The 26,895-nt window shown below is 42.1% G+C and overlaps 1 pseudogene; it reads left to right on the top strand.

Annotated features, from left to right (window-relative positions):
* Positions 1–26,895, top strand: part of LOC139035902 (protein TALPID3-like) — a 67,900-nt pseudogene that overhangs the window by 12,638 nt on the left and 28,367 nt on the right.

The following is a 26,895-nucleotide window of genomic DNA, read 5'->3' as shown; positions in this document are numbered from 1 at the left end:
CCTTATAACATGTATAGAACACTGATCCCAGCAACTGAAAACTATACTTCCTTTTCAAGTTTATGTGTAACAATTACCAATATCAACTGTGAGTTTAGATATAAAGCAATCCCTAGTGGCTTAGATGGTACAGAATCCCCCTGCAATGCGGGAGACCTGGGTTTGATCCCTGGGTTGGCAAGATCCCCTGGAGAAGGGAATGGCTACCCACTCCAATATTCTGGTCTGGAGAATTCCATGGACAGAGGAGCCTGGCAGGCTACAGTCCATGGGGTCGCAAAAAGTTGGGCACAACTGAAGAACTAACACAATCTCAACAAATTATGATGGTCTGTCCTACAGATTTTGTCCTCTGATCTCTGCAGGATGTTAGTAAACTAGAAAATCTCTGTATGTACAAAAAGTAAGCATTAATGTCTAAAGAACACATTGGTAGAATAAGGAATCGCAATGGAAATTAGAAAATATTTTGAATCAAAAGATTAAGAAATTCCTATATGGCAAAACTTTTAGGATGGAACTAAAATCACACATCAGGGAAAACTTAAAATTTAGAATTATTAAAAAGGAGAACCAAACAAAAAAAACAAGTTGCCATCTATCTGAAGAAGTTAGAAAAACTCAAAGAAAGTTTGAGGGAGGAAATAATAAAGATAAGGGTAGAATTTAAGAAGAAAATAAACATACCATACAAAGAATCAGAAAGCCAAGGAGGAGTGCTTTGGAAAGAAAAATAAAATTTCATAAATTCCAGGCCCCCAAAAAACAGATAAAAGAATGGAAAAAAAACCACAACTAACCCATATCAAGACAAAACTACCTATAATACAGATATTAAAATAATTATAAGAGAATATAATGAACAACCCAATGCTAGTGTATTTGGCAATTTAGTTAATTGGACACATTCTTAGACAAATACAACTTTTTAAAATTGACACAAAAAGAAAATAAATTCATAGTTAAAAACCTCAAAACAAAAACTGCTCACCCAGATGACTTCACTGGTGAATTCTTCCAAACTTATTACATACAAATCTTTTCCAAGAATCGAAAGGGAATTTTCTACATCTTTTACTGAGAACAGTCTAATCAAGATACCAAGAATATACAGAAAAGTCCTAGAGCAAGCATCTCCCTTACTGTTAAAATGATGAAAGTTTTACCCCAGACACAAAGATGACCATTATAATCACTTCTATTCAAACTTTTCCTAAAAGTTCTAGCCAGAGAAATAGAACAAGGAAGAGAAAAGACATAAGAACTTGAGGGCGAAAAAGAGTAACAAGTAACAAGATTGTTATGCAGAAAATATAAAGGATCTACAGATAAAGCAGTGGAAATAATAAGTGAATTTATCAAGGACCTTAAATTCAATATAAAAATTCCTTTCCTTTTATCAGTAATATATCAAAAAAGAATGTATAAATGGTACAATTTTTTTAATTTATTTTTTTAGAGGATAATTGCTTTACAATATTGTGTTGGTTTCTGCCATATATCAGCATGAATCAGCCATAAGTATATATATTCTCCTTCCTCTTGAACCTCCTCCCACCTCCCACCCACCCTACTCTCTAGGCTGTTACAGAGCACCAGGTTTGAGCTTTCTGCATCAGACAGCAGATTTCCACAGGCTATCTGTTTTACACATGGTAATGTGTATGTTTCGATGCTACTCTCAGTTCATCCCTCCCTCTCCTTCCCACACTGAGTCCACAAGTCTGTTTTCTATATTTGCGTCTCCATTGCTGCCCTGCAAATAGGTTCAGTGGTACCATCCTTCTAGATTTAAAATGGTACCATTTACATTAGCACTAAAATGGGTGGGATGGGGGGTGGGGATATATATATACATACAGATGATTCACTTGTACAGCAGAAATTAACACAACATCCTAAAGCAGTTATACTCCAATTTAAAGAAAAAAACAAAAACATCAAGCAGTAGTAAATAAAAGGAGAGCTAGGCAAGGCCTATACACAGAAACCATAAAACATTATTGAGAGAAATGAAATAGAACTAAACAAATGAAAGAATAGACCATGTGGACAAGGGGGAGGGTTCTTTTGAGGGGCTTCTACTTCTTGACCTGGCTGGTAGTGACTCGGCGTATTAATCTATGAAATTTAAGTGGCAAATATATGATTTTTACATTTTTCTGCTTGCTATGTTGTACTTACATACAAAGTTCACAGAAAGTAAATGGATAAATTTCATTTTACAATATTAATAAATAGTTGTAAAATCATATATGTGTATTTTCCCTTTTTGACTTTCTTTGGTACAGCTTTGCGTATTTGCGTCATTAAATGTGATTCTAGGAACAGAATTCTAATGATAACATTATATGTATAGGAAATGAGTTTTGATTTGTGACCTATCAACCAGAAATCAATTACCTTGCAGGTGATAGGAAGGTTCACACCTAGGGCAATCTAATTACCACCTTTAAACTGTGTGGAAGGGCACGAAGTATGATGTAGTTTGGACCTTGGTTCTCAATCCAGCTGCCATACTGTCTGCCTGGGCCAGGTTCTGGGTTCAAGGGCTAATATCACCATAGAACACAGGATAGGATGTTCATTACAACATGGCACCTGAAGGATGGAGTGATGCTTCAAGTCACAGTCCAAGAGAGGAGAGAGGCTTTTGTCTATGGTTCCCCCAGGATGGCATTTTACCAAGACACTTAAAGAGGTCTATCATGACCATGCTGGGATAAGTTGGGAAGGAAACATGAATTGTGGGGATGGCGTGACAAGTGGTTTTGACCATCTGGGATCTGAATTCTTATCTTTTATCCTCATGGTGCAATGAGTGCATCTACTCAGGCCATTTCCCAGATAGGGATCCTATTTTTGCTTCTGGCTGTGTCTAGCTTCTCTATGATTGTGATACTGATAAGGTAAAGATGTCAAATGATTTTTTTCACTTCTCTAAGAATTTCTTCAAAGATTAGGCATGTTAGTTTTGATTGAGCCAGGAAGCAATAGAGAAATGAGGAGCAGATGTTGATTGTTGATTGCCAGCTACTTCCTTTTTCCGTCAGCTGGCAACCTTCATGCACTTTCACTCAGGCTATATTTACCCAAAAATCAATACATTCAGTAAAAAAAAAAAAAAAAAAATTAGCAATGTAAATTAGACCAAAACATCTGGATATTAAGTAAATTGGCCAGATGTTTTGGTGGTTTATAAATAAAAGCCAAACAGAAAACAAGAAAAAGAAAAAAAGGTCACAGAGTGAGCAGGGACTTAAGATGTACCAGTGATTAGATAGCATCACCAACTCAATGGACATGAATCTGAGCAAACTCTGGGCGATTGTGGAGGACAGAGGAGTCTGGCACGCAGCAATTCATAGGGTTGCAAAGGGTTGGACAGTACTTAGCGACTGAACAGGACACCCATTCGCATCCTCTATCATCTCCTCAGAGTCTGTGGGGATGAGTCTGTGTGAATCATTATGAGAAGGTGAAGTTAAAGAGCTTATACATTTTGGAACTTAGCCCCGAAAAAAGAGGAATGACCTTCGTTCTACTGAGAGGAAATGGAAGATCGCCTGAGATTTTTTTGTATCTAGAAATTATTTCTCAATTGCTCATGATTTTTAAATTGTATTTATATGGCTTCTCAGATCCCAGCCAAGATATCAATTCTCTAAGAGAGCTGGATACTTTTGCCAAATTGGAAGTAGATTTGTTTCCCGTGTTGGAATTACTGATGAAAACAGCAGGCATTAGTTTCTCTCCACCTCCTTTTCTGTTTTAAAGGTAAAATGCATCTTGTTTGTTCTATTTCTTTCTTTCTCAACACAACATGAGTCACTGAATAATTTTTAAAGCATTTTTGGGAAAAGTTCTGGTTTGGGAATAAGTTCGTGCTCAAAATCAGATTTTTCCTTTTCAATTTTCTAACTTTGGGTAACTTAACCTCTTAGGGTTCCAGTTTCTACCTCCATAAGATGGAACTAATCATTAACTCATTGTGCTATTTATTGGGAGAAAAAAATAATGGACGTAACAAACATAAGAATCCCTTTCCAAGTTGAACCTCCTCTATCGCTTGTGACTTGGAGGTGGCAAACCAATTGGGGTAACTACCTCTTAGCACAGACAAAGTTTTTCAAAATGCTGGCTGTCAGGACTTCTCTGATGGCACAGTGGTAAAGAATCTGCCTGCCAATGCAGAGAACATGGGTTCAATCCCCGGTCCAGGAAGACCCCACATAACTCGAGGCAACTAAGCCTGTGCATTATAGCTACTGAGCCCGTGCTTTAGAGCCCAAGGGCTGCAGCTACCGAAGCTCGTGTGCCCTAGAGCCCGTATTCCACAAGGGAAGCCACTGCAATGACAAGCCTGTGCGCTGCAGCTAGGGAGTAGCCCCTGCTCGCTGTAACTAGGGGAAGCCCACATGCAGCAATGAAGACCCAGCATGGCTATAAACAACAAAAATATTTTAAACACTTTTTTCTAAAGGCTGACAGTCATAGATTTCAGCAAAGAAAAATGGGATCAGAATGGAAAACTATCCCACATGTCATCCAAATGCAAGTTGATGTGATACACTAAAATAGAAAACAGTCCATGTGTATCTTTTTGTATTCATCCAACAAATATTCACTGACTACTTACAGTAACCAGAAATCCTTTTGGGTACTGAGGACAGAGAACTTAATCTATATTAAAATTATTAAATGAAGTGTTTATCGCTCATTCATGTTTGAGTCTTTTCAACCCCATGGACTGTAGCTTGCTAGGCTCCCCTGTCCATGGGATTCTCCAGGCAAGAGTACTGGAGTGGATAGTCATTCCCTTCTCCAGGGGATCCTCCCAACCCAGGGATCTAACCCAGGTCTCCCACATTGCAGGCAGAATTTTTACTATCTGAGCCACCAGGAAAGCTCATATACAAGTTATATATATATATATATATATATATATATATATGTGTGTGTGTGTGTGTGTGTGTGTGTGTGTGTGTACATAACACATATATATAATATGTTAAAATGTGATAAATCTATAAAATAGCACAATTAAGGGACTGAGAGTGCTGAATGAATGAATGTTATATATGTTGGTAACTTGCAGATTTGCTCCTGTATCTGTTTAAAAGGATGATAAAATATCAAAGAGGGAAAATGGAAGAAAAAAAAATAATGGAGCTGTCATGTCATACAGGAAATGTAGAACTCTTGGAACAAACTTTGAATAACCATGATTCTCTGAAAAGAATAAGTGAATCTTCAGACAAAAATTCACTAACTAGATCAAAAATCGGATGGACTCCTCAGAGGAGAAATTGCCTAGACACACTACCCACTGAAAATTTTTCTCCCTCTGAAGAAGAAGGAGCAGCTAAAACCCCTGCACAGAAGGCTGACGCTATCCGTCACTGGCCAAGAGAGAAAAGACATAGCGGGCGTACTCCAGTGGAAAGAATCTTGGGCGTCAGGGCTCCCTGATCTTCCACAGAATTCCATTAAGCTTAAAATAACCAATATGAGATCTGTATTGAAAGATGCTGAGAAGATTTTGAGCAGAGTACAAAGTAATAAAAAGGTGCATTAAGAAAACCTGGAAGCTAAAGGATGGAGCTGCCATATATTGCTTTATCAATGTTTTATCTCCCAACAGATGTCACAGAAGATTCAGATCAGAAAAACACTAAACAGGAATAAAACTATTTCTGCAGATATTTGAGGTGAACTGGCAAGAAAAGATTATGAACAGAAGAGATTTGATCAGAAGAATCAAAGGACCAAGAGAGCTCAAAACATGAGTAAAGATATTAAAACAAACACATAAGATAAAGCTGAAAACAACTCTGTAATTCCAAGAAAGCATTCTCAAAAACATTCTCAAAAAAAAAAAGAGGAGCCCCTTGGAAATCCACCCACAACGAGATACAAGCGTACAGAGAGAGAGAAAAGAAGGGTTTTTGAAAGCAACCACAGTGGTCCAAGACAAGGCTTATATGTTACAAATCTATGGAAAACCAGTTTATCCAGGTCATCATGCTGCTGCTGCTGCTGCTAAGTTGCTTCAGTCGTGTCCGACTCTGTGCGACCCCATAGACGGCAGCCCACCAGGCTCCCCCGTCCCTGGGGTTCTCCAGGCAAGAACACTGGAGTGGGTTGCCATTTCCTTCTCCAATGCATGAAAGGGAAAAGGGAAAGTGAAGTCCCTCAGTTCAGTCCAACTCTTAGCCACCCCATGGATTGCAGCCCAACACAGTACTCTTTAAAAAGGACCATATCTCAGATTTAATTCTCTATCTCCTAAGTCCAGACCACAGGGACCAAAAGTAACAGAATGAGTTAAAGGCACTAAAGTAAAGCCAATAAAAGCACAAGCTGACCTTCATGCCAAAAAAAAAAAAAAAAAAAGACCCTACAAAGATAGATTCTAAACTCAACATTCCATTACTTCACTGTCTCCTTATAATTAGCAGTATTTGTTCAGCCTAAGCTGGAAAATGCCTACTTTTCTAGGTACCCTGGAAAGTCATGTAGTTCTTATGGCATTTCTTTCAGGACAAACCCAAAGTAATAGTGATTCCATGCTACTTGCTGGAGTAATGTAAATAAGCCACACCCTGTAATAGAAACAGCTACTATTCCACCATCATCTCAAAAAGTAGAAACCAGAGTAAAGAAACTCACCATGGCCGTTGTAGAAATGAAGTCAGAAAAAAAGGATTCCCCTCAGCTCACTCTATAGACGTTACCCAAGGCAGATATTGTGTGTGTGTGTGTGAATGCACGCTCAGTCATGTCCAGCTCTTTGTGACCCCATGGACTGTAGCTCACCAGATTCCTCTGTCCATGGAATTCTCCAGGCAAGAAGATTGGAGTGGGTTACCATTTCCTTCTCCAGGGGACCTTCCCAGCTCTGGATCGAACCCATGTCTCTTACGTCTCCTGCATTGGCAATATTCTTTACCAGCTGAGCCATCCAAGAATCCCAGTGCTGTAGATATTATCAGCATCTCGAATGGTAGTGCTGATTTCAGTTTATCTCCTTCTAGTCACAAAGAAGCATTTACTCCTCCTCTGAAAACCTGGATACAGGTATTGCTCAAAACTGTTTCAAGTAACTTTGAGCAATGTCTGACTACAGATTTTAACTAATGCTATTCTGTGTGAATAGCATTAAGGCTTCCTTGATGACTCAGTGGTAAAGAACCTACCTGCCAAGGCAGGAGATGTGGGTTAAATCTCTGGGTCAGGAAGATCCCCTTGGAGAAGTAAATGGCAACCCACTCCAATAGTCTGCCTGGGAGATCCCATGAACAGAGGAGCCTGGCAGACTATATATAGTCTGTGGGGTTGCAAAAGAGTCAGAAATGACTTAGTAAGTAAACAACAACAAACTTACAAACATTTCTGAGCCTATAAAAGATGCTACCTCATCTCAGCACTGTTTATAATAGCCAGGACATGGAAGCAACCCAGATGTCCATCAGCAGACGAATGGATAAGGAAGCTGTGGTTCATATACACAATGGAATATTTACTCAGTCATTAAAAAGAATACATTTGAATCAGTTCTAATGAGGTGGATGAAACTGGAGCCTATTACACAGAGTGAAGTAAGCCAGAAAGAAAAATACCAATACAGTATACTAATGCATATATATATGGAATTTAGAAAATTGGTAATGATAACCCTACATTCAAGACAGCAAAAGAGACACAGATATATAGAACAGTCTTTTGCCCTCTTTGGGAGAAGGTGAGGGTGGGATGATTTGAGAGAATAGCATTGAAACATGTATATTATCATATGTGAAACAGATTGCCAGTCCAGGTTGGATGCATGAGACAGGGTGCTCAGGGCTGGTGCACTGGGATGACCTTGAGGGATGGGATGGGGAGGGAGGTGGGAGGGGGGTTCAGGATGGGGAACACATGTACGCCCATGGCTGAGTCATGTCAATGTTGGCAAAAAACACTACAATATTGTAATTAGCCTCCAATTAAAATAAATAAAGTAAAAAGAAAAAGATGCTACCTCAGTCAGATAACAAGAATAACAAAGGCTCAATAAGAAATGCTGACAGGGTAGCCTTCTTAGGCTGCAATTTTTACTTTGCATTTTAGACCGTCGTGGTTGAGCTTTCATTTAGACTCAGATACAGTCCTTCTGCGAGAAAGATACTGAAAATATTGTTTTATGGGAGGAAAATTAACAGAACCCCCCCACCAAAGTTCTACTTCAAACAGAATATTGTTTATCAAGGAAACTAGCATTGCAAAGGGTTTGCCCCAGTAGTCTTATATTTTCAGCCATCGTGCTCTGATTCTGCTCTATATGCTCTGAAACAATTACCCTATAAATTGCTATAGAAAGAAAATATCTTTCTGATATTGGTTAAGACTTGGGAGAAATATTTCAAGTTTCTAAGTTTTTCTTTGATATAAAGAAATAATTAGTTGGAAAAGAAATTAATACCACAATGAAAAGGTCTATCAAAATACCAGAAGAGGTTGCTTGAGAGTAGCAGTTACTAAAGAACTTTGAAGTGTAGGAAAGGAACTGTAGAATTCAAAGTCAACTTTTTATTACCAGGCAAGGATTTCAGTATTTAACCTCCACAAATGACCTGGTCTCCTACCTCATACAGAAGATAAAGGAAGCTCAAAGCATGTTCTGTTCCCATCTTCAAGTCTATCCCCCCACCTCCATTCTTACTTTGTTTTTCCTCAATGCACTTTCCCTTTATTCCCAAAGTGAATAGCCTCGCCAGATCTCAGAATCCTATGCCATTCAACCCATAGGAATGTTCTCCTCTAAGCTTTAGTCATTTCCTGTCTTCTCTTCACTTTTCTTTCTCCTCTTCCTCCGACTTTTTACTTTGTACCATTGGCGCCTTTCCTTCTGCATGAAACCATGTGTAATTCTCTCCCATCTTCAGTTCAGCTCAGTTCAGTCTCAGTCGTGTCTGATTTTTGTGACCCCAAGGACTGCAACATGCCAGGCTTCCCTGTCCATCACCAACTTCCAGAGCTTGCTCAAACTCATGTCCATTGAGTCAGTGATGCAATCCAGCCATCTCATCCTCTGTCATCCCCTTCTCCTCCTGCCTTCAATCTTTCCCAGCATCAGGATCTTTTCCAAGGAGTCGGTTCTTCGCATCAGGTGGCCAAAGTATTGGAGCTTCAGCATCAGTCCTTTCAATGAATATTCAGGACTGATTTCTTTTACAATTGATGGTTGGATCTCCTTGCAGTCCAAGGGACTCTCAAGAGTCTTCTCCAACATCACAGTTCAAAAGCATCAATTCTTCAGGACTCAGCTTTCTTTATGGTCCAACTCTCACATCCATACATGACCACTGGAAAAACCATAGCTTTGACTAGATGGACTGTGGTTGACAAACTAATGTCTCTGTGCTTTTTAATATGCTGTCTAGGTTGGTCATAACTTTTCTTCCAAGGAACAAGTATCTTTTAATTTCATGGCTGCAGTCACCATCTGCAGTGATTTTGGAGTCCCAAAAAATGAAGTCTCTCACTGTTTCCATAGTTTCCCCATCTATTTGCCATGAAGTGCTGGGACCAGATGCCATGATCTTAGTTTTTTGAAAGTTGAGTTTTAAACCAACTTTTTTACTCTCCTCTTTTACTTTCGTCAAGAGGCTTTTTAGTTCTTCTTCATTTTCTGCCATAAGGGTGGTGTCATATGCATATCTGAGGTTATTGATATTTCTCCCGGCAACCTTGATTCCAGCTTGTACATCATCCAGCCCAGCATTTCACATGATGTACCCTGCATATAAGTTAAATAAGCAGGGTGACAATATACAGCCTTTATGCATTCCTTCCCCAATTTGGAACCAGTCTCTTGTTCCATGTCCAGTTCTAACTATTGCTTCTTGATCTGCACACAGATTTCTCAGGAGGCAGGTCAGGTGGTATGGTATTCCCATCCCTTTAAGAATTTTCCACAATTTGTTGTGATCCACACAGTCAAAGGCTTTGGCATGGTAAATAAAGCAGAAGTAGATGTTTTTCTGGAATTTTCTTTCTTTTTCTATGATACAATGGATATTGGCAATTTGATCTCTGGTTCCTCTGCCTTTTCTAAATTCATCTTCAACATCTGGAAGTCCACGATTCACATACTGTTGAAGTCTGACTTGGAGAATTTTGAGCATCACTCTGCTAAAGTGTGAGATGAGTGCAATTGTGTGGTAGTTTGAACATTCTTTGGCATCTCCTTTCTTTGGGATTGGAATGGAAACTGACATTTTCCAGTCCTGTGGCCACTGATAAGTCTTCCAAATTTGCTGGCATATTGAGTGCAGCACTTCCACAGCATCATCTTTTGGGATTTGAAAGAGCTCAACTGGAATTCCATCACCTCCACTAGCTTTATTCATAGTGATGCTTCCTAAGGCCCACTTGACTTCATATTCCAGGATGTCTGGCTCTAGGTGAGTGATCACACCATTGTGGTTATCTGGCTCATGAAGATCTTTTTTGTATAGTTCTGTGTATTCTTGCCACCTCTTCTTAATATCTTCTGCTTCTGTTAGGTCCATACCATTTCTGTCCTTTATTGTGCCCATCTTTGCATGAAATGTTCCCTTGGTATCTCTAATTTTCTTGAAGAGATCTCTAGTCTTTCCCATTCTGTTGTTTTCCTATATTTCTTTGCACTGATCACTGAAGAAGGCTGTCTTATTCTCTCCCTTCTATTCTTTGGAACTCTGCATTCAAATGAGTATATCATTCTCCTTTGCCTTTATCTTCTCTTCTTAGCTATTTGTAAGGCCTCCTGAGACAACCGTTTTGCCATTTTGCATTTCTTTTTCTTGGGGATGGTCTTGATCACTGCCTCCTCATGAACCTCTGTCCATAGCTCTTCAGGCACTCTGTCTATCAAATCTAATTTCTTGAATCTATTTATCACTCCCACTGTAAAATCATAAGGGATTTGATTTAGGTCATACCTGAATGGTCTAGTGGTTTTCCCTACTTTCTTCAATTTAAGTCTGAATTTGGCAATAAAGAGTTCATGATCTGAGCCACAGTCAGCTCCCAGTCTTGTTTTTGCTGACTGTATAGATCTTCTCCTTTTCCTGCAAGGAATATAATTGATTTCATTATTGATCATCTGGTGATATCCATGTAGAGTCTTCTCTTGTGTTGTTGGAAGAGGGTGTTTGCTATGACCAGTGTGTTCTTTTTACAAAACTCTATTAGCCTTTGCCCTGCTTCATTCTGTACTCCAAGGCCAAATTTGCCTGTTACACCAGGTGTTTCTTGGCTTCCTACTTTTCCATTCTAGTCCCCTATGATGAAAAGGACACCTTTTTGGGGTGTCAGTTCTAAAAGGTCTTATTAGAACTGTTCAACTTATTCAGCATCACTGGTTGGGGCATAGACTTGGATTACTGTGATATTGAATGGTTTGCCTCCCATCTTCCAAAAAAACATAAAACACCACCACCACCACCACCTCTCATAGCTAAGCATCTCCAGCAGATGTGTTCATTAGTTACTCAGTTGTGTCTGACTCTTCACAACTGCATGGCCTGTAGCACACCAGGCTCCTCTGTCCATGAAATCCTCCAGGCAAGACTATTGGAGTGGTTTGTCATTCCCTTCTCCAAGGGATCTTCCCAACCCAGGGATCGAACCCATGTCTCCAGCATTGTAGGTAAATTCTTTACTATCTGAACCACCAGGCAAGTACTTCCATCTTTTCAATCCTCTCCTCTTGCTCAGCAGACAGGTCCTTGGAGTTGCCTCCACTATTTCACCTCCCTGTCCATTCTCAGGACAATCTGGCATCTGGCTGTTTCAATTTTATTAATCGGGTCAGTGATGACCTCTTGTATGCAAAATGCCAAGGGTGCTTTTGAATCCTTATAGCATTAGAACCTTAGACAGGTGACTACATCCCACAGCAATTGGATATATGTTTTCTGCCAGCATGCTGGAAGTGCAAGGACAAGGAAGAAGGTTCATGTGGTTTCGGTATGACTTCTCTTGGCTTCTGAGACTCTGTTTGCCCTTGGCTCTTTTTCTACCTCCTTGACCTCCCTGTCTCAATGTCTGTCTCTTCTGTTTAACAGTTGATTTTCCCTAGGATCCCATCATTAAGGCTTGATTTCACTCCCTCTCCTCCCTGCAGGCTCATGATGGGTATTCAGCCTGTGCAGTTATCTCAGAAGAGTCCTGCCTTAGACAGACGCTCTGGGGTTGCCATCTTGAAATTCCTAATTTTTGAACAAGGGCCTCTGCCTTTTTGTTTTGCACCAGATCCCACAAATTCTATAATCTGTCCTGCTCCAGGTTGTCTCACCTACCACCAAGAATCCCATTACCACCTGTGACTGACTAACTCTCTAGGTGTTAGACCTAGTAGAGAATACTAACCTCTTCCTCTGAGAAATGTATCTTAAAACTCTAACTGCTCTAAACTTCTTAGCAACTCTGATATTTATGAGCTATTCTGAGCTTCTGGCTTTCTGCCCCCAAATGTCTTTACCCTTTCTTTCTGCAGGTAAGGCCACAGTTTTCCTCAGGAAACAGCCTTGAGTCTCTTTTAGCAAATGAACAAGAGTTTGATTGTGTCTCTGTAGGGCTGTGGTGCTGAGCAAGGCTCAGATGACATTGTCTTGGAAAATGTTCAAAGTGGATTTTCACTCATCAGTCCCTTCCAGGGCTATGGGAAAATCTTTAAAAATGTTTCTGTGAAATGTCTGTCGTGAATCTCTCAGCCTCGATTAGCCATAAAATATGCCACCAGGTAACCCAACCAACAACAGTGGCAGGAAGTTATTAAAGTTATTAAAACTAACAATTCTCAAAACCTCCCCTTAATCATGCTTATATTAAAGAATGGTTAGTTTCAAGTGAGTTTTATGAAAACGTTAGTTACTAGAATCTCGTGACCTCTGCTCTTGGTTAACCTGAGTGATCCAGACAGAGTAAAAAGACAAAGTAGGTGATTACATAGTTAATCCCACTGGGGGATTATAAGCAGAGAAAAAATATGGGAGACCCTCATAAGTTAATGATCACTCAAGAAAACAGGTTTGCTTAATCATAAAACCAAGCAGGCTTGCTTAGCAACAAAACCACGCAGTAGAAGCAAATGACATTCCCCAAACAATAAAACAATGGTGGAATAAGACTCATATCCTGCCCAGTCAGTTCAGTAAGTTAATGATTCCTAAGACATGCTCTCTGGGTACACTAAAAGCAAAAGAATAAGGGAAGGACATTATACTGAAACCTGAGATCATTTAACACCACATTTTTGCTTATTTCCGTTGTGCTGTGATAACTCCTGGCTTGACCACATAGGGACAAGAAAACTCCCCTGCCCAACATGGAGGGGGAGCTCATGATGGAAGCTTGACGTCTACTCCAGAACAAGGAAGAAGGTGGTCCTCTTCCCTCCTCCACGCCTCCTTTGACTGTAAGACTCTAGTCCACTAAGCTTTCTGGGTGCAGAACCCTCTCACCCACCTGCATGTAAGCCTCACAAGCATCCTATTCTAATAAATCACTTTTTATCTATCAGTTTGCCTCTAACCAAAGTATTGCTGCTCCAAGACATAAAGACCCCTAGCTTGTCGGAGCCTCCTGAGACACATTTCTGAAGTTCCATGAGCAGATAGGAAGATATTATTTCCATTTCTCTGTGACAGAGGCTATGCATCCAGTTAATCTGAGAGTGATTTTGTATCATTAGTGTTAGTTGCTCAGTCATGTCTGACTCTTCATGACCCATGAACTGTAGCCTGCCAGGCTCCTCTGTCCATGGGATTCTCCAGGCAAGGATACTGGAATGAGTAGTCATTCTCTCCTCCAGGGGATTTTCTGGACCCAGGGATCGAACCCAGGTCTCCTGTATTGCAGGTGGATTTATTACTTTCTGAGCCACCATGGAACTTAGCCTTGTTTTCTGCCACTAATAACAGAAATCTGTCCTTGCCAACCCTGACGTTTGCAATGCCATTAAAATTGTGATCTATACTAGCTTAAAAATAAAGACTCTTTTCCTGGTATCAGAGACAAAAGATGACAAAAAGTCATTAAAAGTGGCATTATTTTATATTGCTCTTTTCATATTTCTCTGAAAATTTATAGAAAATGCAAAGATGGCTGATGGAAGACTAATTATTCTCAAAATCTTCTTGTTCCTCAAATAAAATATTGGAGTAGTAAACCCAAACCTATAGTTTTGTTTTTTGGTTTTTCTTTTTGAAAAGCAAGTTAACATAATAATCTGAAGAAATATTATGCCAAAGTAACAGGCCATTAATGTTGAGGGGATTATACATTAGTGAATCCCAGTAACTATTCTTTTCTCATTGTCCTTGGAATGCTATCCCAGAAATGAACCTCTTCATCCCTACTCCAAATTCTCTTTCTTGTTACAAGCAGTCTGAAACTGTGATGATACTAAAGAAAGAAAGAAAAATCTTCCAGAGCCCGTCTTCTAGATCTGGTCCCTGCCTGTATCTCCGAATGACTCATCTATGACGTTTCAGATCCAACCCTTGCTCCAAAACCTTCTGTAAGTGATGTCAGTCTCCTCTGTTCAGTGGTCCTCACTTCTGTCACATCTCGAGGGTAACCTATGGGAAACTGAAAAGATCTTCAGAGCCAGGTAACATCAAAAGAGCAGACCCTGTAGCAGAAGCTCAGGCACACCTGAGAAGAAGGAAACTTGCACAAAGGTTTTACAGGCGACATCTCTGTCCACATCATAATGTTACTTGCAATTCCCCCTTAATCCATAGCTTCCTGCCCACAGCACATCTCACTCCCAGTTACAGAGTGGGGGCTATTGTCTAGAGAGATAATAGGTAGCATCATTTGGATGTTCACTTCAGTGCCCCCCTCTGGGTTTCCTTTTATCCATGGGTGGGCCATTGGCATCTGGAGATCAGGAATACCACCCAACAGGACTAAAGGTGCCAGTACTGCCGGGCACTCTTGACCTCTGGGAGCTCACTGTGCTCTTTACCTTCATGCCTGTTCTCCCCCGGCCTGCAGGAACATTCATCAGCGTGAAAGCAGTGTGTGTCCAGGCTACCTGCATGTCGTGGGGAAGGAGTGCTGACTTGCTGTGTCTTGATCATACACAAAGTCCATAAGACGCACCAAGTTTTTCAGAGAGTTCCCTGTTCAGCTAAGGATAACGCCGGACTTGAGGGAAGTTGTCCTCCATCCTGGGAACGTTTTCCTTATGTCTTTTCTGAGTAAATGTGACACAGAGAAGATATTATTGCATAGAGGCTTACACTCAGAGACGAACAGAAGGAGAGAGGGCCTCAGACAGGGCTGGATTTAAGATCCCCTGCATCATAGGCTGCAGGACCAGAGCTGCACCCTCTCACCGCTTCGTGCCAGATCTTGCCCACACCTGACGGTCTTCGAATGCAATCTGCCCTCTCATGCTGCTGGGTCTCCACATCTGTGATGCCTGCTACTCGGAACACCCTTCTCCACCTGGCTAAATCCTACACCCTCGAACAGTTCAGCTGTCCTGGAATTAGCCCCCGTTGACCCTCCAGACTGAGACAGATATCTCTGTTCCTTTTCTAGTCTTATTTAGAGAATGGCTCCCTCCATCAGCTCTGATCAGTTAGGTCATTGTGCCTGGTTTGGCATATGTGAGTCACTGAGAGAAGGAAAGGAAATGGAAGGGAGAAAGGAAGGAAAGAAGGGAGGGATGGCAGGGTCGGGGAGGGAAGGAGAAAGGGAAGGAATGAAAGACGAGAAGGAAAGCACAAATGAAGTGAAGAGAAAAGCAGGCAGGGCATGCTGAACTCTCAGACCTGCTGTCTCTAAACACGTTTACTTTTGGGAATTCCATTTCTAAAGAGTGTCACCCAGGTGAACAGCCGGTGGGGACTGTTAACAGATGCATCTATCCAGCAAATCCGTTTTCTTCATGTGCAATTCAGAGATAAGCAATAATGGTCTCTGATTCAACCACTATTACTATCTCTATTAAAACATAACCCTTCACTAAGATCACATCCCTTCAACTAAACACTAATATCTGTCTTTGTTTAACTAACAACCCTTAAAGAAAGAAGCAGTTGAGAATTCATTTCACACAAGGTAAGCGTTGTTTGGATTCTCAAGGAAGTGAAAGGGCAGAGAATTTAGGCTTGATGTGAATCGCTGCCAGCCTCTGCTTCCACGAACCCTCCCCACCCCCTGTCAGCTCTGACCAGGACATCAGAAGTGAGTGAGCCAGTTTAGACATGGAAAACACACTTACGGTTACCAAAGGGGGGAAGGGGGTGCACGTAATTTAGGAGGTTGGAACTGACATATACACTACTATATATAAAATAGATAACCGACATGGACCTACTGTATAGCATAGGGAACTCTACTCACTATCTTAAAATAACCTAAAGGGAAAAGAATCTGTAAAAGAGTATATAGGTATGTATACGTGTGTGCGTGTGTGTATAACTGAATCACTTTGCCGTACACATGAAAGTAACACAACACTGTAAATCAACTATACTTCAATAAAAAAAAATACAGAGCACCGTGAGAGTGGAAATGTTGATCACTCATCAGTTGTGTCCGACTCTTTGCAACCCCATGGACTGTAACCTGCCAGGCTTCTCTGTCCATGGAATTCTCCAGCAAGAATACTGGACTGGGTTGCCATTCTCTTCTCCAGGGGGTCTTCCTGACTCAGGGATCAAAGCCAAGTCTCCTGCATGGCAGGCAGAGACTTTACCAACTGAACCAGCAGGGAAGAGTCACAGAGCACCGTAAGAACATCAGTTTCCAAATAAAAACAGTAACATTGCCAAAAAAGAGAGGAAAAAAGAAGTGAGTGGGTTGAGACTCTGAGCCCGGGAGCTGGTCTCCAGGACCCAGAAGGTGAGCCTTGGACATGTATGTACATAGTTTCTGATTCGAATGAGTCTCCCTGAGACCCGTCACCTGTTTGATTGAGGCTCTCGATAGTTTGCCTAACTCTGGCCAGCCTCCCCTCGCGGGCAGCTTAGTTCCGTGCTCTGAACCCAGGGCCACCCGCTGAGGTCCTGCTCTTGGCAGATTTCTCACTCAGAACCCTCAGAGTGCTCCCTGCCTGAGACGGAGGGCCATCCACCCCACCGGTGCTGCCCGGATCCTCCCCAGGCTTGAACGGCCTTAAATGCTGTGCCAGTGTAAGCAAGCCCAAGCGCCGTGCTTCAGGCATGGAGATTAGACTGACTCTCAGCTAAGGGGCCAAGCCCACAGCTGGCTTGATTCTGCCATCACGGCTGTGTCCTGCCCTGTCTCCCTCTGTGTCTCTACCCACTCAGGCCTTTGAGGTGACACCCTGAAGCAAAGCCAAGCTCGCCAAAGCTATGAAAATCTCCTAGAAGATGATGCAATCAGTTATTAGGCAGATGATTTGTCAACATTTATGAAATAACATGCCCTTACCATGGCAACATCCCTCCCATCAATTCAGAAATAAGATCCAGAAAAGTGAGGAGCTGAGAAGGTCTCTGTGCTTGATTCAGAAAAGGAAACAGCATGAAACCGAATGAAATCTGTAGGCAGAATGCTGTCAAGAGCTAGAGACAATAATCAAGAATTTAGTAAGATAATAGAATCCTCATCATCTCCTCTCGTTTTACATCTGTATTTATATCTACATCTATATTTATATCTGTAATTTGTTTCTCATAATGGTTAGCACTGAAATGCTCCATGTGAAATATGTTAATATTAAAATCAGTTTGATGTCATCCCTGGTACTGTGAATGAAATACACATGGTAAAAGAACACAGATGCAGGGCTAAGACTTAAGGTCACCACACCCTCACCCCTGATTTTCACTCCAGTGCCCCCGCTTCCCATTGTCAACCTGCCCAGAGCCTTCGGCTCTGCCCCACACACTCAGCACAGTCCCACTTTAAAAGACTCTTCAAGGGCCTTCCCCGGTGGGCCAGAGGTTAAGAAGCTGCCTGCCAGTGCAGGGGACATGCGTTCTACCCCTGGTCCAAGAAGATCCCACATGCCATGGAGCAACTAAGCCACAGCAAATGAAGCCCCCAAGTTCTAGAGCCCATAGCTGGAAAAGCCTCCACGATGAGAAGCTGGCAACTAGAGAAAGCCCAGGCAGCAACGAAGACCCAGCCCAGCCAAAAATAAACAAATAAATAAAATGAAAGAGTTCTCAGACAGAATCTTGCCTTCTGGTCTGGCTAATGAGTTCTGGAGCCCATTGGGCACTCTGTTTGGCATTCTGTCCCAGGCAGAGCAGAAGGGCATCCTCCAAGTCCCCTCCGTCCCAACACCCAACCCCCCCAGACCAGCATCCTCAGACCCCATGGAGTCTCAGCTCCCCTGAGACTAAGGCGTCTCAGCTAGGAACCCCTCACTTCCCCTCCTTTATGGATGCTCCATGGAGACTGTCCAGCCACACAGGGAACAGAACGCACAGTTTATTTTCTGTTAAAACAGGTTGTTTTGAGAGGACAAGCCCTTTCCTCTGAAAGCTTTCAAGCACATTTGCACAAACACAAGTTTTTAAACAAAGTTGGAGCCAGGTCTCCTCACACCTTGGAAAAGCTGTCTGGCCTCGGGGTGACTCATTCAGCCCACTGTGCAGTGGGGAGTTTATAATAAACAGCACCTGCCTTCCAAGGCCCTGAGAGGCTTGGCTGGCTCTTCCATTGTTTCTGTTGCCGCAGCGCGTGTATCTCCTGCTTCACTAAAGGGCGACTCTGTGAATCTGAGTCACCCATGTGCGTGCACATGCTGATAAAATTATATGCAAGTCATGTCTTCCTAGCTTGGCAATTAGGTAATTAATTGAGAGCCAGGGTAAACAGTTGAGACTAACGTCTAAACTGCATTAATTACTGTTTATGAAACTCGGTGACAAGCCGATGGGACAAGGTGCCATCTAAGTGGAGGATATTATTACTGCTCTTGAGCTGCAGTTCTCAGAGGGGGTGGGAGTGGGGAGGGCTCGGGAAGTTCACTCAGTGGTCCTGGGTTCCTGATGCTGCCAGGTACCTATTTCGGCATTTGAAAGGAAGTCGCTTCATTTGTAAATCTAATGCAGTGTGCAAAGTCATTAAAATACTTGAGATTCTTTGAAACCTGATAGGTGGGGTAACTAGAAGCTAGTTGATAGATGGTCTAACTAGAGCATGAATAATCCAACAGTGGGGTAACAGCACTCATGGTATACAAATCAAGATGGGTTCCAACAACACATCAGTGTCCAGTCAGGGGTTGTCCCTTAAAATAGTCACTCTGGAAGGCTTTGCTGCTATCAGTTGAATCCAAGAAATATTTATTGAATTCCAACTGTGCTGGGCACTTATGGGAGGAAAAAGATGAAAAAATACCCATTTGCCAGAAGGCCATGATCTTGCTGTGGAGCTGAGACATGAACACAGAGAGTTCAGGCCCTGGGATCAGAGCTGCAAAGTTCAGAAAAGATACTAAGGTGGCTAAGGAAGGAGGTTGGTCTGAAGCTTGGCTGGGGCATCAGGGAAGCTTCATGAAAGAGTTGTCACTTGATAAAAGCTTTGAAGAACAATACTACTGGGGGTTTTTTTGGTGGTGGTTGGGAAAGAGGCAGAGAGGTAAGGGAGGAGATGGAAATGCATTAGAAGCAGAGGAACCAGTGCCAGGAAAGCCTGTCAAGGACCCTGGGAGCTAGTCCCCACTTCCCTTCCCTAGCCCCATTCGCAGCCCATCCAAATCTTCACCGTCTGTGAAGGCATGACTGGAGGCCCACCACTCCCTTCGGTTGAGGACTACGTTTATCCAGGGTGTAGACGGCGACAAGGCCAGGCAGGCAGGTAGCTGGGAAGCAGGACTGAAGTCATTGAGACGTAGGCGGGTTCGGCAGAAGCTACAGGTGTCAGCAGGCAGAGGTCGAAACCTAAACCACTAATTCACCCGCTTATGGTTTTCATTCAAAAGACACGTGTCTACCCTGTTTTTGGCAGTGTGCTAGCTCTTGGGGAGAATAAAGAAAAGTAATAAAGGTTCCCTGTCCTCAAAAAAGCTGGGACAGGCAAAGGCAGGAGGACATGGACCTACGTGAGTAACAGCAGACAAGCACGGGCTCTGAGGTGGGATGACCAAGTCCCCATAGGGCCACGCTGGACAGAGGTGAGGGGTCCGTGAGAGTCAGACAGGCAGGCCTGCGGGCTTTATGAGGGACAGGAATGGCCTGGCAGGATGGAGCTGGGCTCTGGATCTCTGCCAGAGGTGGGGTTCCTCACTTGCCCATGTGAATGGCCCTGGCTGTGGATTAGGGGGTGGAGGTGTGCTGAAACCCCAGCCAGGGTGTGTAATTTGGAGCCTGACATTTGTAAAAGTTATCTTCAATGTCCATGAATGGGAAACAGAAAGAAATTCATTTTCCGTTAATAAAACTTGTAGGGAATTGTCTGGTGGTCCAGTGGTGAGGGCTGCACGCTTCCATGGCAAGGGGCCCGCGTTCGATCTCTGGTTGGGTAACTAACATCCCACAAGTCACATGGCATGCCAATTTTCTTTTTAATATATATAGACACATGTTTGTTTACTAATCAACACTCTCTGAATGCCCCAAGCCAAATCAACAATCTCAAAATGGTTGTCAAGTCTTCTTCCACTTTTCTAAAAGAATCTATTCTCAGATTTCTTCTGATCTGAGTACTTCTGGAGAGACACAATGATTGATTGAATGTGTAGACAGTCACTCTCCGAAACAGTGCTAAGCCATGCATCACTTGGTTTCAGGGTTTCAGCTCACTGCGAAACTTAAGCCAATTTGTCCCGAGTTCATCTCAAAATTCTCAGTAGTCATGGTAGCATCGGAAAAAGCTGTTTTAAAATTTTTCTTCCCTCAGGCCCTGTCAGAGTTCAGTGACAAAGGACCAACTTCTATTTCACCAGCTGGAGGAGAAGCTGTGCAGAGAGACCTGAGTTAACAAGCCCTACGGTTTACATTTATCTTAGTGATGCTCTCTGTCCTCTTCTGATTTGCCCGTGGGGAGCTGCCTAGGTGGCCTGCCCTTTCATCTAGCCATTGCTTAAGAAGAACTCCTGTCTTGGAAGAAAGCAGAAATGAGATGGGAGGGCTGTCTGCCCTTCACTCCTGGGTAAGTGGCGTGGAGTGCTTGGAGAACAGGAAAAGGGTGATCTCTGAGACCTCAGTACACCCATGGCCTGCTCCCACCCTCCCCTTGGAGTGGAGAAAGCACTCTGGGGTCCCTCACAGATGCTTTAGCAGGAAAGTAAGAGTTTTGGCCTTCCTCACCTAAGGACCTTAGGTACGAAGACTTCTCTTTCTTTTCAGACAAACAAGCCCCAAATTTATATATCCCAACAAATACTGGGTCTCCCAAAAGAGTCACCTTGAGGAGTTCTCCAGTTAATCTCAAACTGCTGACCTTTTTCCAAATATAATTTGAAACTCCTCGTGTGGAATGGCCATTAAAATCCATGTCACCTTCTTTGACCATTTATAATGGAGTTAGACTCTGACCCTAGGTTAATGAGTTGCAAAGTAACGTCGATGGTAAACACAGTCACCCAGGGCTTATCTAGTCTGGGACACCTGAGCTACAGCGAGAAGAGCTAAGACAGTGCAGTAAGTGCCAGAATACTGAAATGTGCTGTAATCAAAGGTTAAAAAAAAAAAAATACTAAGATGGCATAGAGGAAGCGGGTAATTAATTCTGGCTAAAGTCATCAGAAACTATTTGTGAAAAAGTTTCCCTTTAAAAAGTGCTTTGAATGTTGGTAACAGTTTTTATTTTGAGGGAGTGGGTTTTGCAAAACAAAAATGAGTTTCTTGGGCACACAAAGATGGGAAGAAAACAGTTGGGGAGAAAAATCAAGGAGGGTAAGTGGTTTTTTTTTCCCCTTTTCTTTTAGTGATGGGGAAAAAACTTATCAAAGAATAGCAGGTGCCTGCCTCAGCACCATGAGGAAAATCATTTCTGTAGTTCTAGGGATGTGCGTCAAGGTCAAAGGCACCCAGGGATGGAGTCTCAGTGTGGTCAGGAGGCTGTTCTCAACTGGGGAGGTGAGTTCTGAGCAGAGGCTGCGGCCTCGCAGAGCCCAGCCCTCCACCCGGAGCCTTCCTTCCTTCTGCTTCATTCTCACTTCCTACAACCTCCCCTCAGGTCTGAGCTTAGAGGTCGGTGGCCGAACTGAGAAGAGCTGCCCTTTGCCCTCTTAGGTAGTTGTGGTCAGTTGCTCAGTCATGTCTGACTCTTTGCACTGCGCCACCAGGGAATTCCTGTCACAGATTGCTTTGGGTTGGTGCCTTCTCGGCCCAGACACAGCTGTCAGCATCCTTACTAGCTGTGAGTCTAATGCAAGCGCCAGCACTGTCTGTGTAGGGTAACACGCTCCATAGAGGATTTCGGGGATCAGCAAGGCTAGTGTGTGCTCAGTTGCTCATCAGTCGTGTCTGACTCTTTACAATCCTATGGACTTTAGCCCGCCAGGCTCCTCTGCCCATGGGATTCTCCTGGCAAGATTACCGAGTGGGTTGCTATGTCCTCCTCCAGGGGATCTTCCCAACCCAGGGATCAAACCTGGGTTTCCTGCCTTGCAGGCAGATTCTTTACCACTGAGCCACAGTGGGCCTTGGCATTTGTAGGCTGCCTAGCAGCTATGTTTGGAGAATATCCAGTTTTACAGACCTTGCATCTTCAAGAAAGAGTATAAAATCTTATCTACTCCTTTAAAGCCAAGGTACAGTGTGAGACCTCTTCTTCACCCATCAGACCTACTTCTGGTAGACTTTATTGGACACCAGAGAAATAATACACTGTCAATGGGTTTTGTAAGTGCAGGGGCAGAACCATCAGCTTTCAAAGGTGGGATTATTTGTAAGATTGTGACCTTTGTCAGAAGTAGTACCGCAGATGACCGCTGTAACGTCCTTTGGCATTCAGCGGGTCAGAGGTCCTAAAGGTTTCTCATCAAGCCCGCAGCATAATTGTGACCGATGTTCCTGGAATTTTAGCCTAAGTCGGGTTGTCTGGTCTTCCCAGCAGTTTCATGAGAATCCCAAATCCTTTTATTAAACCCTTTTTATGCTTGATCAGTGTGAGTTGACATCTGTTACCTTCAACCAAGGATCCCGTCTGATGCACATATATTGATCCAGAATTGATGTAAAATCTCAACTTGAGGAATAAAAGCTTTGAGGAAACCAAGAGTTTATAAATCAGTTCAATTCATTACTGGTTTCTCACCAAATATTAAAGGAAATTTCATTTTACTCAAGAAAATGTCTAGTAATCTCCTTTCACCATCTCTCTTTCTATTTCTTCATTCTTTTTTGTGGGGGTGGGGGGCATGTTGCACAGTCTGTGGAATCTTAGTCCCCAGACCAGGGATGGAGCCTGTTCCTTCTGCAATGAAAGCATGGAGTCTTAACCCACTACTGGACTGCCTCTTTATTTCTCACACGGACAGTAATGCCAGCCAAAGTCTCCCTCCTCTCTCAGACTTCCCCAAACTCGCTGTCCACCCACCCAATCTGCCCCACCTTTCTTCTTACCCCCATCATCTTCCAATCAGCTCTGTTCAACTCCCTTCCCCTGTAAATGCTTTGATGTTTTCAATGTGTGTCTCATCAAGTCAGTCTGGACTCTTTTCATTCTCCCCTCACTTATCAGCCCTGTTCCACTGAGAAAAAGCTGCAGAAAAGCATCCTGTATACTTCCAGAGAAACCATGAATCCAAGTTAAAAATTCTAGTGTTATCTAATCCAACTGAGGTGAGTAAATTGCTCGAAGTTAGCAGGAGTTTGTCAGAGACTGGACCAGAATCCAGGGATGCACATGGTCAGTGGAGAGTATGGCTGGAGCATCTTGGAGTTCTCCATGCAACCTTGGACCAGGCCAACATGGGCTCAGCTTTTAGGGCAGATCAGGTTGAAAATCCTCAAGATGCTGTGGTCATGCATACAGAAAAATATTCTGAAAGAATAGAAGATAAGCTCCATGTTTTCCCCATTGATATATTCCAAATATCTAAAACAGGGCCAGACACGTAAGAGATTTTTAATGCATATCTGTTGCAGAATGGGGATTTTCTTGGTGGTCCACTGGTTAGGACTCTGAGCTTCCACTTCAGGGTTCAGTCCCTGCTTGGGGAACTAAGATCTTGCATACCAAGAGGCGTGGCCAAAAAAACCCAAAAAGCAGAATGAGAGGATGGGCCAGGCTGATGGCGGAAAAGGGGTTATTGGAAGGCTGGGCCAACTGCAGGCTCTATGGAAATATATAGGGAAAAGGAACTATATATATATATACACACATAGGGAACTATAAATACACAGTTTCATATGCATGTGTCTGGTTGGCTTATTCTCAAAGGGGATACAAATTTACTTAGGCAGCTTTAATAGCTTTTTTTCTTCTAATACCCAGAGAAGTAAGAAAGCATGTTGTTCACCTAATCACTCACTTGCTTCTTCATTTATTCAATATTTTTTTTTAGCATTAGCTACACAAATGGTACTAGATTTTATGGCTCTTCTTTTGAAAAAATAAGGTTAAGCACCATACTAGAAGAGAAAGCCACTCAAAAATTTTTAAAATAATTGGCATAAGTAGCTTCTGAGACATATGTAACTCTTTAGTTACATAACTAAAATCTAGTTGCATAACATAACTCTTTGCATATCAAATTCAGTGGCTTCAGTGAAAGGGATTCAAGACCTAGGAGTTAATGTTATCCCTCAGCTGTCCAGTGAGAATCCACATCAGATATGGCCAAATTAACAATGTCTCTATTTTTAAATATTTCTTTTGTGCTCAGTTGTGTCCAACTCTTGTGATCCCATGGATTGTAGGCCACCAGGCTCCTCTGTTGATGGAGTTTTCCAGGCGAGAATACTGGAATGGGTTGCCTTTTCCTGCTCCAGGGGATCTTCCTGACCCAGGGATCTAACATTGACAGATGACCCTCATACAAAAATGTATATATTCAGTTATTCATCAGAGCATTTATCAAATGTCTATTATGCACTAGTATTTGGAGGAAAAAAAGGAACTAAGACGCAGTCTTTGCCCTCAGCGGGTTCCCTGTCTGGCAGGAGATGGCACATGAACAGATATCTTTGCCGGTGCAAAACCAGTGAAGGAGACAGCGTGCCCTAAGTTTCAGAGCTGAGAAAAGATTCGCTTCTACCGATTCAAAGACTTGTTTCCATTTGGGAAAACTGGATAGCTACATGCAAAAGACGGAAATGAACCCTAATCTTACATCATATTCAAATATCAACTCACAGTGGATAAGATGTGAAGGTAAGACCTGAAACTATAAAACTCCTAGATGATAACAGGGAAAAGAACATAACTTTTGTCTTGGCAATGATTTCATGAGTATGACACCAAAAGCACAGACCACAAAAATAAAAACAAACTAGTGGAATTACATTGAACTAAAAAGTTTCTGCACAGCAAAGAAAGCAATTAACAGAGTGAAAAGACAACCTAAGGAACAGGAGAAAATATTTGTAAATTACATACCTGATCAGGGTTAATATCTAGAAAAATAAGTGACTCTCACAATTCAACAGTAAAAATCTAATAAACTGATTTTTAAAAGGGTTAAGGACTTAAACAGGCATTTCACCAAAGGAGACAAACAAATGGCCCACAGGTACATGAAAAAAATGCTCAGCATCACTAATCATGGAAATGCAAATCAAAACCACAATGAGATATTACCTCAAACCTGTCAGGTTGGATGTCACCAACAAAAGACAGTAGGTGTTGGTGAGAATGTGAAGAAATGGAAAACCCTGTACACTGTTGGTAGAAATGCAAAACGGTGCAGCCACTATGGAAAAGAGTATTGAAGTTCCTCAAAATATTAAAACTAGAAATGCCATCTGATCCAGCAATGTCACGTCCGGATATTTATCCAAAAGAATGTAATCAAGATATCAGAGAGATATCTGTACATCCATGGTCTTTGCAGTATGATGATTCATAATAGCCATAAATGTCTACTGATAGATGAATGACTAAAGAAAACATGGTAAATACATGCAATGGAATAGTATCAGACTTAAAAAAGAAGGAAATTCTGCCACATGTGACAACATGAATAAATCTTGAGGCCATAATGCTAAGTGAAATAAGCCAATCTTAGAAAGACAAATACTGCGTGATTCCACTTGTATGAGGTATTTAAATAGTCAAGATCATAGAATCCCAGCAGGAAGGTGATTGCCAGGGACTGGGAAGAAAGGAAAATGGGGAGTTACTAATCAATGGGCACAAAGTTTCAGTTAAGTAACATGAATAAGATAAGCTCTAGAAATACACTGTATGACATTGTACCTATGTTAACAATAGTGTACTATGCATTAAAATTTTTGTTAGGAGGTGAAATATGACTCAGCCACAGAAAGGAATGAAATAGTTCCATTTGCAGCAGCCTGGTTATGATACTAGGTGAGGTAAGTCAGAAAGAGAAAGATAAAAACCATATGATAGCACTAATATGTGGACCCTAAGCTGCAACACAGGGAGCTCCCTGGTGGTCCAGTGGTTAAGACTTTGCCTTCCAATGCAGGGGATGCAGGCTCAGGCCCTGGCCGGGATGCTGAGACCCCATATGCCTCTCAACCAAAAAACCAAATCATGAAACTGACAGAATATTGTAACAAGTTCAATAAAGGCTTTAAAAATAATCCACATCAAAAAAAATCTTAAAAAACAAAATACAACACAAATGAACTTATCTATGAAACAAAAACAGAATCACAGACATAGAGATCAGACTTGTGTTTGCCAAGGAATGGGGGACTGGGGGAGGGAGGGATTGGGAGTTTGGGATTATCAGACACAAACTAGTATATATAGGCTGGATAAACAACAAGGCCCCACAGTATAACA

Source organism: Odocoileus virginianus, chromosome 7, assembly GCF_023699985.2.
Source record: "Odocoileus virginianus isolate 20LAN1187 ecotype Illinois chromosome 7, Ovbor_1.2, whole genome shotgun sequence".
Lineage (NCBI taxonomy): Eukaryota > Metazoa > Chordata > Mammalia > Artiodactyla > Cervidae > Odocoileus > Odocoileus virginianus.
This window is presented reverse-complemented; position numbering and strand designations above follow the sequence as displayed.